The following is a 12,715-nucleotide window of genomic DNA, read 5'->3' as shown; positions in this document are numbered from 1 at the left end:
TAGAGGCCCTCCACCATGTATGCAAGAGAAATTCCGGCCCTCTGCACCGCAGAAGTTGGACAGCACTGATCTAAGTGACTGCCTGCAGAAAGAAACCCATGCAAACTCTCAGTTCAAATTGAGCAGTTTGCTACTAAATAACTTATAGTCCTGGTGTTCATCTATGTTGGATTGTCACCTAGTGAAAAGCTAGATAGACAAAACAATAAAAAAAAATGAAAAAAAAAAAAACCCCAACACCAGAGCCGACCTGCAGCTGCCTTATCTGCAACCCATAAAACAGATGGTGCTGTTGTTGCAAACTGAAAGTGAAATCATCAGAAGTGGGCAGGATAGAAAAAAGTTTAAAAAAACACAAGTCTTCCCGCCGACCAGCATGTATACCTGCATCTGAAAAGACTACGTGCAACCCGCAGGGAACGCTACCTTGTACACAGGCCTGGACTGGCAATCTGGGGTTTCAGTATGATACCATAGAAAGTCACTATTTACTGGGCCTATGGGGGTCTGTTTGGGCTTCTGTGTATTTGAAATGCTAGAGCCTATTTTGAATCCCAGTCGCGGCCTGCCTCTTCAAGTAGGACATATGGGGCCTGTGGCAATTTGTGAACAATATTTAATATTGTTTTTAAGAAGAGGTGCACTAAATCCAGACCTTCGTGATTCGACTGAACACCAATAGTTTTTGCAGCATTTCAGTTCAAATGAATCTCGAGTTCCTAGCTACACCAGATTCCAAAGCCTCATAATCTCAAAATTTTTGTTTTTCTTGTTTTGCATAGTGTAATTCTGCTTATATTTAAATATGCAATATAAGGTTTAGATTCGTTGCATCTATACTTTTCAGTGCCCTATGAAATATGGCAAACCAGCACTGTATGCCCACACCTTGTGTCTCAACCCTTTCTCCTTGTAGATTGTAAGCTCTTTTGGGCAGGGCCCTCCTCACCTCTTGTATTGGTTATTGATTGCTTTATATGTTACTCTGTATGTCCAATGTATAAAACCCACTTATTGTACAGCGCTGCGGAATATGTTGGTGCTTTATAAATAAATGTTAATAATAATAATGGCTATTTGTTTTTTTTTTCCTTTGGTATCAATTTTTTTTTAATAGCTGGGTAAAGCCAGCATGGGAGAGAGATGGATAGAGAAATCCAGTGGTTCTGGTCCCCTTTACAGGCTCAACACTATAGAACATAAAATGAATACATTGTGAAACTGAAATCAGTAAATCAGCTTTCCCTTACCTGGATTCCATTGGCAGTGAGTTGCCCTCAAAATATATCAAAGTCACACTTAAAATAATAAAATATTCAGCAAGCCCAGGACACATGGAATCCTACCACTTGCCACAGTTCTTAAAAAGCAAGCTCCCTAGAGCATTTGAAAGTTTCTACAGGTGCAAAATCTATGTAACTGCTGTTTGGGCTTAAAAGTGACACAATATATTTGGACCAAGTCAAGAGTGTGCCACTTGCCCTTTGGAAGGCAAGTTAGGTTGCAGAAGAACTGATATGAATTATAGGTTCATATTAACTGCAAATTATATTTCTTTTTAGGACAAAAGACCACTAGCACCAATGCTGAATGATGAATAAAAACCTTTGTTGGCACATAATCCAGGTTTCCCTACTGGAATGGAGGACAGAGAGAGACAAACAGAAATCTTGTGATATTTCATTGCAACGGAGCATGCAGGCAATGCTGTAGAAGTGTATTTTGGCAATTTCAAGCATAGAGCTAAACATCCATGTGGTAATAGCACCACTCTCCTAGGACCTGTACCCAACCAGTACCTGCATCTTTCCTCTCTTTATGCTACATCTACTCATGCCTTAGGTTCCAAGACAGGAAAACTTCAGAGTGTGTACTTCCCCAGTCAGAGCCACACCCAACCTGAACCCACAATGGTCACCCTAATTTCAGCCCTGACTGGCCTAAACTCCTGGGTCCTGTGGGTCAACCTGCACATCAGTAAAGAGAAGCCTTGATGCTTTGGTCCAGGAATCTCTTCAAAAGAAAATTAGGCCTGGAGTTAGAGCTATGCAGGAAAGCTAAGGAACCAGGTTATAAAAATAAAGACATCAAAACTCAAAGGGCCGCAGTTTACACATTAAAGATGTTTAAAATACAGTGGTTCTCGAAAGTTTGTGAACCCTTAAAAGTTTTCTATATTTTTATATAAATGTGACCTAAAGAAAAGATTTCAAACAAATCCTAAAAGTAGATAAAGAAAAACCTAATCAAGAAATATTATTTTTGGTCATGTATTTATTGAAAAATGATCCAATAATATGTCTGCGTGTGGCAAAGTAAGTGAATCCTTAGGTTTATCATACAATTTAAAGGTAAAATTAAACAAAAAGTTAAATAGTTAAAACTTGAAAAACTAAACCAAAATAATACAAAATAAAGAACAATTGCAAATTGTCTCAGAATATTACATTTTACATAATTTTAAAAGTTAACTATGATGTGGACTGCAGGGGAATACCAGGTGCATATAGGGTTAATATTCCCTCTCAATCAGGTAATTACGTGGCAGCTAAGAGAGAAGCTGCCTGTAGGGATAGAAGGGATGTGCTCCAATACCTGGGGGTCTTGTGTGTCTGATGGAGAGACAGTTCTGGGTGATCCTAGTGAATGAGAGAAGGCCTGAGACAGTGTCAGAGAGAGCCTGAGACAGTGCCTGGGCTTTATAGGGAAAGCAAGTGCCAAGAGGCCTGTGACAGGACCTGGAGAAAGGTGGGTTTTTTTGGAAAGTGCAGCAGTGAAGCTGACTTGAATCAGCTCTTTTAGGAAAAAGCTCAGCCGTTACCTTCTGGAGCACTAAAACATTATTTTGCCCAGTCCTGCGCTTAAGGGCAAATGACCATACCTGGTGCTCTTACCTTCCAATTTGTGCCTGTATGTTACCCAACCACTTAGATTTTAAGCTCTACAGGGCAGGGATCTCCTTCCTACTGTGTCTCATACCACATGGCACTTATTCCCTGTGCATTTATGTGTATTTATTTATTATAAGTCATGTCCTCCCTGTGTGTAATTTTGTATTCTGTAAGATTGTACAGTGCTGCGTACACTTGTGGCGCTTTATAAATAAAGTTATACATACATACATACATACATGTGGGCTGTGTGGCTTAATATTACACAAAGAGAAAGAAAGATTGCCAGCGCTTAGTTTGCCTTTAAAAATAATTTTTACAAAAAATGAGGTGTTAGTACCACACTTTGCCCAAAATATGTAAGCTTGCGTGCCACGTCAAGGCCCCTCATTGTACGTGAGTCCTACATTGTCTAATGAATTTGAGTCTGTGATGCAATTAAAATAAAGTCCCCCAGCAAACAATGTGACTGAGTAGTAAGACCTATTGCACCTACCTTTAGCTCAAAAAGGCTCTAGTGGAAAAGCAAGGAGCTTTTAAGCCCCAGCTCATTAGCACACACATGAAAGTGATTCATTGGTTTAAAGGCACATGAGCTTACATATTTTGCCCAAAGTGTGGTATAGTGTACTAACACCTCATTTTTTGTAAAAATTATTTTTAAAGGCAAACTAAGCCCTGGCAATCTTTCTTTCTCTTTGTGTATAATTAATGGCTTTTTATCGTTTCTAGCAGCTGGTCAACTCCAGATTGTGGGTTAGACCGAGCGCTGGCACAATAGTGTGTTTCTAGCAGCTGATCAATGCTACAGCGTGGGTTAGACCGAGCGCTGGCGATTTCTTTCTGTGTTTTGTGTGGCTTAATATGTCTGGGAAAGGCCCTGGGGTAGTCTACTACACTCTAATCTGTGCGAGAGATTATTCTGTGTTTTGATGCCACATGAAGACAAGCACTTTGTTGTTGTTGTTTTTGAGTTGCCAAGTTGCAAGGTACACTTTCAGGTGAGCTTCAATCTTCTGACAGATGGTCTCACATTATCCTCTATACCCTCAGGTAAAATATAAAATTCATAGTGTCTTCCATGATGGTGAGCTGCCAAGCCCTGATGCAGCAAAGCAGCCCCAAACCACAAGATTTCCAACACCAAGTTTTACATTTTTTATGAGGTTCTTCTGGTGAAATGCTGTTTTTGCTTTTCACCCAATATGCTGTCTTGTACTGAATATTAAAGAACTCTATCTTGTGCAGAGCACATTGTTGCAGGTGTTACTAGGCAAACTTGAACCTTGCTCTGATGTTTTTTCTGAACAAAAGTTTCTTCCTGGCATATCTCTCATGTAGATCTATTTTGTACAGCCATGTAGACTAAGGGCTCTGGCACACGGGGAGATTAGTCGCCCGCGACAAATCTCCTGTTCGCGGGCGACTAATCTCCCCGAGTTGCCATCCCACCGGCGACAAAGTAAGTCGCCGGTGGGATGGCACACACGGCGGCGCGATTTCGGCAAATCGACGAAAATGCCTCGCGAGGCAACTTACATTGTCGCGGGTGGGATGGCAATTCGTTGTGCCAGAGCCCTAATACATGGTAGACTCATATTCACATCAGCAGTGGCAAGAGCTTCCTTTTATATCTTGCATTCAGCTGTTTCGCTGAAATTGCTTTGATGGCCTGGCAGGGGCACGTTGGCAGTTGTCTGAAATCTTCTCAACTTGTAGATGATCTTCCAGACAGTAGAATGATTGAATGATCTTTTTATATTCCTTTCCAGACTCATCTATGACCTTCTTTCTAATCGAGTCAGATAGCTCTTACAATCTAAGCATGGTGATACCAAGTTCTTCAACAACAAAGCAAACCAAAATAAATGTATGAGAGGCTTGAATGATACATGACTGTGTGATTGTTGCAAATCCTCCCCCAGAGTTTAAACGAATACCACACTTGCTAAATCTCTCGCAATACATAAAGCATGTATTATGTTGCTAAGACATGCTGCAAAAACTCCATCCATGTTTTCTGAAGCTTTCATCCTTTCTTGCTTGTTTTGAGGTCTCTTATTTTCGACACTGTGGTTTTGCCATAGTGGTGTGTGTTGTAGTATGTCTGAGCAATGAAGTCATGTAAGCAGATAATTAAGTTTTATGAAACCCTTGGCACTACAAAACATGTTTGTGGAAAAACAGTAATCAGTATTTCATAAAAGGTGTGAATGTATGTTTTTAGTACCTGTTCAGACACAAAATGAATAGACCAACTCAGCCATTCAGCTGCCTGTACCTGGGTGTGGTTCAGAAGCATCATGCAGATGCAGATGAAACACCAATTTTTTTCCATGTGTATTTAGGTTTTGTTGTACACATAACTTCTGTAGAACATGTATGTATTTGGTATCTTTCTAACAAATGCCATGAACTATTTTGGTTTAGCTGTTACCCATAGTGTGGGGTAGGCCTTGTTCCTGACTCACAATATACAGTGGGATATATCTAATTAGTTCAGTTCTGCCTCCAAACTGTCAGAACCAGGCATTTTTTGGGCCAAATAAGCCCTTGTGTAAGTAAGGTTGTACTGTGCGAACAGCAACCAAGCCTGTACTCGAATTAAAAATAGGCCCTGCCATTTACCATGTATTCTGGAACTGTCCTAAAATACAAAGCTTTTGGACTGAGATACTGGGACCATGAACTATGCTTTAGGCCTACTGAATATATGGACTCAACATTGTGTCTACATCTTACAACTTCTGCAATATGCTAAAAAGGCAATTCTGATGACCTGGAAAGCAGTGGGGGCCCCCAACACAGTCCTTCTGGAAGAAGCTTATGAACAACAGTTTCTCCAATCAAAAGCTTACATACAAAGGCTGAGGTTGTCTGGAAAAATTCAGGAACATCTGGGACAGATGGCAGGGATGTAAAAAGTATCAACATCTGAATGTCTCTTTGCACCTGAAGATATATATATGACCTACTTGTAAGGAAAGCCCATTTTTGCTATCTCTTTCTTCTTTTATTTTCTACTTTAAGCTTTCTCTATACCTTTTTGTGTTATGTGTTGGAAAAATTAATAAAAAAATTAGACCCTGCATTTCCAACAACCCACTAAATAGTCACCTATTCTATGTCCCCCCTACAACTATTGAGACCGTATGGTCCAGTCCCCCTGCCCCCCTGCAACTGTGGGATCTGCTTTCTTTATAGTTATGCCAGTGCTTCCACATATGGCCAGTCCTAGCCTGCCAGCAAATTAGCACCCCTACACTAAAGCTTACCTTTGAAATCGCTCTTAGCAGGACATTTGTATTTGTAGCCTAATAAAATGTCACTTATATCACTGTATGCTCAATTTCAACATTCATACACTGGATTTTTGCCTTATTTGAATGTTCATTTGTAGGAGCAAGGATCTGCTGTCTGTTACTGTGATACCTCTAAGTGTGATGTATTGCAATTTACAGTTTAAGCTTTACCATTATCTTAAAGGAGAATGCAAGTCAAAATTTAAAAAGCATACTGCCCTATAGTCCTCCTATTGTTTAATAAAAACGCCACACTTTTGGCTCCCCTAATCAAATATTTACTCATTCACACTTCACATTTTCTAGAACAGGCAGCCATCTCTAAAAAGGTATTCTCCCTTCCTTTCCCTCCTTGCTTCATACTGCACATGTGTTTCATTCCCTCCCTCCCAGCAGATCCGCTTCTGATTGGCTGGTGGGCATGTGTAGCTCAGAACAGGAGACAGGATCAAGTTACACACATGCTCAGAGAATAGGAAGGCTGCTGCTGGCACCTACAGGAAGGGGAGAGAGATTTCAGTGATGTCACTGTACGCTTCACACTGCTGTAGGTTGCCAGCACCATATCTCAGAGAAGCAAGCAGGGATCTGGGAATTTAGATATGCAGTAAGTACTTAAAAAGAATGCCTTTAGACTTACTTTTAATTTTTAACCTTTCCTTGTCCTTTAATGAATAGTTGTTGGTACAGCAATTGCAGGTGGTGTCGTTCCAGTACCTATAAGGTTTTCCAGACTCTACAGTCTCCATATTGCTTTTGCTTTGAAGAAGTTGTAATTCCTTGATTGTGGAAGGAAACCCACAGAATCTACTGATACTTTCCTTAGCATATCTATGATCAGCTGGTCAACAAGTGGCACATCCAAATGGCATCAGCAGATCTAAAGATCTGCTGATGCTATTTGGATGTGCCACTTGTTGACCAGCTGACCACTCTCTTACTACCGTACTGGAACACTTTTTTGGGGTCTGTCAGCCCTTGGTCAGGTGAATGTTATTTGGTTTTCCATGTAGATTTGTAAAATATCAAATCACATTTGCAAAGTATATGCCGGCCTTTTAGCATAGTTGAGTTTATTCCTTCTGCTAAAGTGGAGCACTGATAGTGTTAATACTGGATATGTGACAAATGTAAATGTTTGTCTAGCCATGTTTGCCTTTCTCATTTGCCAAGCAGAGCCTGTTGCCAATTGCAACAAATGTGTTTTGCCTTTCCTGCAATGCTGAAACCTGTTTATAGGCAAATGCTGATAACAGCACCCATAGCTGCTCATACAATTGTGTAAGATTGTGCCGTGCAGCTTTTCTTGCACTTTGTTTTTCATATACATATAATGGTATTTTAGCTGTTAGGTATTAGGGTAATTTGTCCCCTAGTGACAAAGTATCCCCATCACAAGTCATTTTTATTAAATCATGACATGAATATTGGGGGTCACTGACCACGGAAGCCAAAAAAACAGTTGCTCTACGAGGCTACAATTTAATTGGTATTGTGACTTTTTATTATATATCTTTCTATTTAGTCCCTTTCCTGTCCATATTCCAGTCTCTCAAGCAAAGCAATGACTGGTTGCTAAGGTAACTTGGACCATAGCAACCAAATAGCTGCTGAAATTTAAGATATTTGCTGAAGGGAAAAAATAAAAAAACACAAATAATAAAAGACAAATACCAATTGCAGATTGTCTTACTCTCTACATCATACTAAAAGTTAACTTAAAGCAGAAGGAAAGGTATAATCACTGGCCTAACATTTTGCCCCCCCCCCCCCCAATGATTATACCTTTCCTTCTCCTTTAAAGGTGGACAGCATAAAATCACAAGCTATGATGTTTAACATACCATTTAAAGATCAATCTCCATTAAAACGTCAGTTTACGTTTGACTAGCGGAAAGATAATATATCTTACCTGGGTATAAAATTAACAAAACATCCAGAAAAATTGTTTAAAGGAGACTGAAAGGTAAAAACTAAGTAAGCTTTATCAGAAAGGTCTATGTAAATACAGCTATAAGCACTCACAGAAACGCTGCACTGAGTTCCCTGTCAAAAGATTAGTTGTGTCTTTAATTCCTGTGCCAGAGACACACAGCTCTCTGCTCTCTCCCTCTCCTGCTCCCCCCTCCCTCAAGAATGCTAAGAACTCACTCCCCCCCTTAGGAATGTGGATCTGAGCCAATCAGCAGGAAGCTGACTCATAGGGGCCCATTTACTTACTCACGAACCGGCCGAATGCGTCCGATTGCGTTTTTTTCGTAATGATCGGTATTTGGCGTTTTTTTCGGAAAATTATCGCGACTTTTTCGTTGCCATCCGAATGTTGCGCAAAATCTGGTGATTTTTTCGTAGCGTTAAAACTTGCGCGAAAAGTCATGCCTTTTTCGTAGCCATTCCGAAAGTTGCGCAAAATGTTGCGATTTTTTCGTAGCGGTCGGATTCATTCAAGCTTCAGTATGGTGACTTTTCTTGGGCCAGGTTGGAGCTGCAGGGTGCCATTGAGCCCTATGGGAGACTTTCCTTGGGCCGGGTTGGAGCTGCAGAGTGCCATTGAGCCCTATGGGAGACTTTCCTTGGGCCGGGTTGGAGCTGCAGAGTGCCATTGAGCCCTATGGGAGACTTTCCTTGGGCCGGGTTGGAGCTGCAGAGTGCCATTGAGCCCTATGGGAGACTTTCCTTGGGCCGGGTTGGAGCTGCAGAGTGCCATTGAGCCCTATGGGAGACTTTCCTTGGGCCGGGTTGGAGCTGCAGAGTGCCATTGAGCCCTATGGGAGACTTTCCTTGGGCCGGGTTGGAGCTGCAGAGTGCCATTGAGCCCTATGGGAGACTTTCCTTGGGCCAGGTTGGAGCTGCAGAGTGCCATTGAGTCCTATGGGAGACTTTCCTTGGGCCAGGTTGGAGCTGCAGAGTGCCATTGAGCCCTATGGGAGACTTTCCTTGGGCCAGGTTGGAGCTGCAGAGTGCCATTGAGCCCTATGGGAGACTTTCCTTGGGCCAGGTTGGAGCTGCAGAGTGCCATTGAGCCCTATGGGAGACTTACCTTGGGCCAGGTTGGAGCTGCAGAGTGCCATTGAGTCCTATGGGAGACTTTCCTTGGGCCAGGTTGGAGCTGCAGGGTGCCATTGAGCCCTATGGGAGACTTTCCTTGGGCCAGGTTGGAGCTGCAGAGTGCCATTGAGTCCTATGGGAGGCTTCCAAAATCATGCTAAGTCTGAAAGTTTCGGCCGCCGCTTACGAGCGCTCAATACGAAAAAGTCGCGACAAGATACGAGCGAATCTTAATGGCTACGAAAAACTCGCGTTTTTTTTTTGCGAAAATCGTATTGGTAACGAAAAAGTCGCTACAATTTCCAAAAAGTCGTAAAGGCGCCGAAAAAATCGCAAAAAATACGAAAAAGTCGCAAAATGTTCGTTTTCCAATCGGAATTTTTCCAATTCGAATTCGTGTCTTAGTAAATCAGCCCCATAGTCTTACTAATTGAGCATGTTCACTTAGTCCTGGTGTCTGTGCAGGATCATGGCATTATGGGAACTTTCTTTACACAGCTCAGTGTTTTTTCTTCCTGTTTGGCTTCTAATCATCTGAACGGGAGAAATATGGGGAGACTTAAGGGCACTATTGAGAGAACTGAAGGTATGCCTGCATCTTGAGATTAACTCTTTACTAGCCTTTCCTTCTCCTTTAATGTTAATTTTCTCCCATTAATGCAAACTTTTAAAGATGATATTATTACATGGAAGCCCTTATTTATTTCTTGGATGGGAAGAATTGCTGCTATAAAAATGCTGTTGTTACCTAAACTACTATATTTGTATCGGACTATTCTTATTTCAATCCCCTCCAGTTTTCTTTGTAAGGTTACAAATGTGTTTTACCAATTTATCTGGCATAAGAAAGCTCCTAGAGTATCCAAATCTATTCTTCAAAGAACTAAAGATGAAGCAGGTCTGGGATCTCCAGATCTTGAGAAATACTTCAAAGCCAATATTTTAAATCAAACTATAGATTTATTAACCAAACAGTCATAAAAGAAATGGGTAGAAATTGAAACTACTCTTTTGAAACCATTTTCATGGGATAAACTACTATGGTCAAATGGCGAAGGTGCTAAAGTACATGTAAGGCCTACATTTGCCTACAGTGTATATCAACTGGGCACATCTCCCGCACCCAAATGGCATCATTTGTACTGAATATATCCCCTCTGTTTGCTAGCACCATCACATTTTCAGCTTTCAACTGGTGGCCATTTTTCCTCTGATACATTATCAGATACATTTAAATCCGCAAACAGCATACACACACACAGAAATTCAGCATACATCGCGGAAGTTGCCTTGAGGGACTAATCTCTTCGTCTGCCACGGCCCTTAAACTTTTACTTCTCTAAAGGAAGAATACAGCCTAGAGAAAGCTGAATTTTGCAAATATTTATAAATACGCACATACTTAACATCTCTTCCCCAAAGAAAGTTAAGATCATTATCAGAGTTTGAGAAAATAATTCTTCTGGGAGGGAGAAGGAAAAAAGGTCTGGCAAGGATCTATAATCTTTTAAAGAGACCTAAAGATTTGACAAAAATTCCTGCAATGGAGAAATGGGAAAAATGTCTAAATAAATACTTTTCTATGAGATATTGGCAACAAGCAATAACCAGGACACAGAGCTATACAAAATGCATAACACACCAAGAGAATTTTTACAAAATTTTATACAATATACAGATTAATCCAGGAACTGTTAATACTTTTTGGAGATGTAACAAAGAATGGTGTTTTTCTTTTCTCTCTGGGGAAATTTCTAAAGTAAGCAGTGTAATTATTATGGCTTACATGTATTGTAAAAAATAATAAGTTGGAAAGAAAAGGTGGACAGCATAGATGTGGCTTTTTTTGCCAGTTGGAGAATGTTGAGGACATACATTGTGTTAAACATAACTACTGTTTTGTCCTTATGTTAATTTAAGCTATGGTCAAGATCTGTTCCCCAATACATAAGCCCTTTGGATATACACCAGTCTATGTAGCCAATACAGAACTGGACTTTGGTTCACGTGGTCTTGTAATGACTGATTTTACTAGCCAGTGTCCTGTGTAGTCAGTAACAGGCCAGATATAGAGAGGGGTGACAGTGAGTGAGTGACAGTACTGGGGACATGTTCCTCATATGTACAGTACCATTTACTACAGGATGGTTATGAAACATATTTATGATGAGATTCAGATTAGTCTCGCACCTTGGCTAAAGGGGAACATTCTTTTCATTCATTTTAAACACTACATTAAATAATTCAAATGTGTACTGTAGGGTTACCAACAAGATGGCATGCCATAACAACATTCCTGTGGTAAGAATGCCAAGTCTCACGCTTTTTTTGGCCAAGCAGGATTCATGTGTCTGAGTGCTGGAGCTTGACTGCCACAAACAAATGTGTGGATATTGCTCGTGTTATATTATTACTGCTTGTGTCTGTATCTCCTCACTGAGTTTTTATTGCCTTACAGCCCTGGGGTACTAGATCCAGTACCAGCCAAGGCACTATCTGCATACAGTTTCTATATTCTCCCTGTGTCGGTCACAGGGAGTTAAATTAACCCTTGATGGATGTGTTTATTGTGTGATAGGGACCTTGTATTGTGTGCTCCAATGGGACAGGGACTGATGTATAACATATATAAAGAACAGAATATGTATATGTTAATATAAATAAAGAATGATAATATATTAAGAGACTAGCAGACTTTACTTAGGAACCACAAGAGGGAAGTAAGGAGTGAAGAATATGCAAGTGGAGAGGAAAATATGTGTAGGGTTTTAGTACCGTTTCCCCTGTTTATATGTCTGTAACATCATTCAGCCTGGTTACAGACTGGAGAGAAATATGATTGGCTTGGTCCCCTGTGTGAGAACAGGTGTTAATCATGAGCCTGCTATGTGGGGTCAATTCCTTGTCCAAAGGAGAGCTACTGTGGGGCAGGTAACAGTACCTGGGCTACTAAAGATTTCTTGGGGAAGGGACTGAACTGAGCAAGCATATTGGCCACATGGAGTGGAGTGTGGCACTTTGTCTTGGGAGAGACTTTGCTGGGAGTAATTCTTAGTGCCCACTAGGTCAAGGTACTGTGTTGTAAATCCAAGTTCCCAGTATTTTATATATATATATATATATATATATATATATATATATATAGCAGGTTTATAGAGGTTTAGGCTACTGCATGTATTTATTAGACATGTACCTGAATTTTCAAGTGAGCTGGTCACCCAGCTCTGGGTGTTACTTATCATAAAAATGTGAAATCTTCATTAAAATATGAGGATGTTGTTCCATATTGATCTACAACCTGGTATCATTCTTATATATTGTTTGTTGAAGGGTTAAAATGCCTATTTTGCCTGAAGAACACTGTGCCTGTAGGAAACAATGATAATAGTTCTGAATACACAAAACAGGTGCAGCGTGGGAAGTGTTATTCCTCTCTCCATGACTGTCTGCAATAACAGCTGTGCGTTTCTCTGC

This window comes from Xenopus tropicalis, chromosome 4, assembly GCF_000004195.4.
Source record: "Xenopus tropicalis strain Nigerian chromosome 4, UCB_Xtro_10.0, whole genome shotgun sequence".
NCBI classification, from domain to species: domain Eukaryota; kingdom Metazoa; phylum Chordata; class Amphibia; order Anura; family Pipidae; genus Xenopus; species Xenopus tropicalis.
Note: the sequence above shows the minus strand (reverse complement) of the source record.